This window comes from Arachis ipaensis, chromosome B9 (genome assembly GCF_059453495.1).
Source record: "Arachis ipaensis isolate K30076 ecotype BB chromosome B9, ASM5945349v1, whole genome shotgun sequence".
Classification (NCBI taxonomy): Eukaryota; Viridiplantae; Streptophyta; class Magnoliopsida; order Fabales; family Fabaceae; genus Arachis; species Arachis ipaensis.
In genome coordinates, this window is record NC_142444.1 from 102,345,748 (window position 1) to 102,350,053 (window position 4,306).

General features: G+C 38.8%; 1 non-coding gene across 1 annotated transcript; it reads right to left on the reverse strand.

Moving 5' to 3' along the window:
• Positions 1 to 3,194: 3,194 nt before the first annotated feature.
• LOC148545692 (small nucleolar RNA R71) lies at positions 3,195 to 3,301 on the reverse strand. Its single transcript, XR_015901660.1, has one exon. It is a non-coding gene; the product is annotated as a small nucleolar RNA R71 (small nucleolar RNA).
• Between the last annotated feature and the right edge of the window lie 1,005 nt (positions 3,302 to 4,306).

Genomic DNA, 4,306 nt, shown 5'->3' on the forward strand with positions numbered 1-4,306 from the left:
AATGTGAGGTTGAGAGAAATCTACTTCAATGTTGCTTTCAATTTCATCGGGAGAAGGCTCTTCTAACTCAAGGATTTCACTTGTTGATACAGATTTATTACTAGGATAGCTTGATTCATGACCGTCATCACCAAGAGAATTTGTCTCTTGATCTATTTCGTCAAATTCTTCGTAGGGAATATGCCTTGGAGGTTATGCACTAACTTCCTCAACATCGATTTCAAGCTTCTTGGAAAAATACTCTACAACTCTAGATTCCCATGGAGGTTCAGCACCTCCTGAGTCTTCAACTACTTCTTCCTCTTCAACAGGTATGGCTTCTTCCAATTGTTCCAATACAAAGTCATATTCCTCACTTTCCACTGGCGTTCCTAGTCTCTCCTTCATGCTACACTCTTCTATTGATTCTCCACATGCAGCCATGGGAGTGCCTTGAGTGTTGAAGTGTAGTGAAGCTAAATTATCTACTACCTCTGTCAAGATAGCTATGAACTCTAGTGTCGTCCACTGCATCTCTCTTTGCTCTTGAAGAAGAACACCAAGAGTGTCATCTATTGGTGATTGGAGTGGATATGAGGGTTCATCAGTTGGGAGGAAGGGTTCATGGTGGGAAGGTGGTTCAACTTGATAAAGATGTGGCGGTTTAACACTCTCCATCTTTTCCACTTGCACAACACACTTCAGTGCTTGGTTCTCAAGTTGAGATTTGTTAGCCATGAGAGCTTCATGTGATTTTCGGCTTTCCTCTCGTTCCATTTCATGGATGGTTGTTTGAAGTCGATCCATTGCTTCCTTAAATTGATCCTGTGGCTCTTGTTCCGCTTGGCTAACATAATTAGGATCCTACTGTGGTTGAAAGCTCACAGACATTGGAGGTGGTGTATATTGAGGTGGTGGTTCTTAGGAGCAATTGGGTTGGAATTGGGGTGGCTCTATGTATGGCTCATATGGCTCATAACATGGTTGCTATGGTGGATATGGGTTAGGGTCATAAGGAAGTATTTGATTGTAGGTGGCTTGTGAGTATGGTGGTTCAAATTTATGTGGAGGAGGGGTTCATAGGCATATGGTGGGGCTTGTTGGTAACTACAAGGGGGTCCACCATAGCTATTGTCTTGGTACGCACCTTGGAATAACTCTTGCTCATAGTAAGTTGGTAGAGGTTGTTGCCAAGAGGGATGTCCATAAGTTTGAGGCTCTTCCCACCTTTGATTGTCCCATCCTTGATGCATGTTCTCATTGTAGCTTCCATTCCCTACAACATAATTCGAACCAAACTCATAGCCAAAGGGATGAGAATTCATAGTAGCAAATAAAAATAAAAACTAATAAAAATAAGCAATAAAGTCCTAAAACTAACAAAAACTAACAAACAAGCAAAAGGTAAATATATACAATAACCAATAATAAGGCACACGTTTGCAATTCCCCGTCAACGGCGCCAAAAACTTGACGCAGGAAAATTGTCGGTAAAGAATTTCACAAAAATATCACATTGCAAGTATAGTTCTAAACCAACAAATTATCCGCAGTCAATGTTTAAATTGTTTGTCACAATACAAACCCAATAAAAATAAACCGAAGTATTTAAACCTCGGGTCGTCTCTCAAGGAATTGCAGGGAAGTGTACTTACAATTGGTTATGGAAAAGTATTTTTGCAATTTTTAAATATTGAACAAGGAATGTAAATGACAAGAAAGTAAACTAACAATTAAGAAAAGTCCTAGAAAGGATTGATAATTAGAATTCCTATCCCCATTATCATACTCCCTTGTGATGGTAATTGCCTTTTGCTCTCACTTAGTTAACCTCTAACAATTGAAGGTAAGTCAAGAGAGCAAATCAACTTGAGTTCACAAGTCCTAATCAAAGATTAGAGTTAGTGAAGCTCAAGCCAACTAGCAACTTTAAATCACCAACCAACAAGAGACCTTGACAATTCAAGAGTCTAATTGATCAATCCAAGTTAAGAACGTAAAAATTTAATTTAAAATCCAACCAAGCATTTTTCAAACACTTGGTAGGCACAAAATAAAATCATAGAAAAGTAAAAAGGAGTATTAAATTTAAACAACCAATTACAAGCATCAATAACACAACAAAATTGGCAACTGATGCGTGGTGGAAATTTGACCAATTAAGAAATCAATATAGGAAATAAGTTGCGAATATAGCTTTTAACCAACAAAAATCCGCCTCATCAATTTAGAAAAGTTGTCACAAATGTTTAGAATAAAAATACTGGGAGTATGAGTCCCAGGTCGTCTCCCAACGAGTTGACAAAGAGGTGCTAATTTATTAATCAGGAGTTTTCTGGGAAATTTTGAGTTTGGGCAATGGGCACAAGCATATAATTGTAAATTAAAGCAATGAAAATTAAAGGAGATTTATAATATTCAAAATAAAAGGCCTTGACTGGGGGAATGATTAATTGGAAGTTCTATCCTTGTTGAAATTCTCTCAAGTGTAGTGTAAAGAGGTTGTTATTTTTACTTAGTTAACCCTTACTAAATAAAGGAAAGTCAAGTGATTGAGCTAACTCTTATTCGCAAATCCTAGTCCTCTCCATTGAGAAGGTCTAGCGTTAGTAAATACAGAATTAGCCAACAACTTCCAATTTAACTAATTACTTGAGCATTCCAACTCAAGTGTCTCCTTTTAATCAACCCCCATGTTAAGTTGGGAATCTACTCCATAGACATGAGAATTACTTGCATAGAATTAAATAAGGAATAAAAGGAAGACATGATAGACAATAACTACGATTCAATTAAAAATAAAAGTAATCCTTTGCATTAATAAATTCTAAAAATAATCCAATTGTAACTCTAAACAAGAATTGAGAATATGGAATAATAAAAGGGTAAGAAAACAAACTAGAATAGTATCTTCAACGGAGGTGATGACTCTTCAATATCCAAAGCAAAAGTAATAAATTATAAAACTATGAATGTAAAAAAAACCTAGAGGAAGAGTAATTTTTCTCTCTAGATTCATATCTAAAACTAAAACTATGCTAATGAGAATGTGTGTTGAGTCTCTGCATGTTCCCTGGCTCTAGTCTGTGTTAAAATATGGGTTTATCATATACCCTCAAGCTCCATTATACTCAACCCGGGTGAAGTTAGATCCAGTTGGGACTTGTTGCGTAAAGAATTTTTGGAAAAGTTCTACCCTCCTCAGAAAATAGACAAGTTGCGAAGAGAGATCTCTTGCATTATGCAACGAGATGGGGAGACTTTGTATGAATACTGGGAGAGATTTAAGAAGTTACTGGAGGCTTGCCCTTACCACAGGATTGATGAGTTGGTTCTTATCAGTTATTTCTGTCAAGAAATGAACCACCAAGACAAGCTCCTCCTAGACGCTGCGAGTGGAGGATCATTGACCAAAAACAAGACCGCTGTAGAAGCATGGGAATTTATATCAGACTTGGCGGACTCGACTCAGCACTCAAGGGCAAGGAGTCCACAACCGAAAGCTTTGAGTGAAGTTTCTCCCTCCAGAGATGCTATTTTGACCAAGACCCTCGGTGAAATGACAATCTTGTTGCGACAAATCACCCAAGGGCAACAAATTTCTCATGCTTTGATAAATGCTGCACCTCAACCTCCAAGGATCGAAGGACCATCAAGGATATGTGGTGTTTGTGCTTGTAACACTCATTACACCAATGAGTGCCCTCAACTCCAAGAGGACACTACATTGGCGGTAGCCAACCCTTATCCACAAAGACCAAATTACAACCAAGGATCCTACCAATACGGAGGTAATCAAAACCAAGGGCGGAGGGATAATTCAACTCAAAGGTGGAACCAAGCTCCTCAAGCTCATCCCAACCAAAACACTCAAGTCTACTACCATCAATATCCCCAAGGTCAACCACAATACCAACAGCCGCCACAATCTCAACCTCAAGGGAAGTACCAACACTCACATAGTAGGCCTAGCCCTCCTCAAGTTAACCAAGCCCTTCCCTCCAATCAACCTCACATGAATGATATAATTCACACCTTCATGCAAGAGCAGTGAGAGTTCCATAAAAAACAAGAGGCATATATGGCTACAATAGCTGAAGCCCTTTCCCGCTTAACTCTCCCTCCTCAAACCACACAAAACACCCAACAAGCTTCAACCTCGAGTAGTTTACCCTCTCAATCTCAACCGAACCCTAAGGGTAGCATTAATGCCATTACCCTTAGGAGCGGTACTAAACTGGATAAGAATGTTGCTATGCCTACAAAGTTGAGTGAAGAAACAAACAATGAAGAGGTAGGAGATGAAGTGGAGGTGATGAGGGATGAA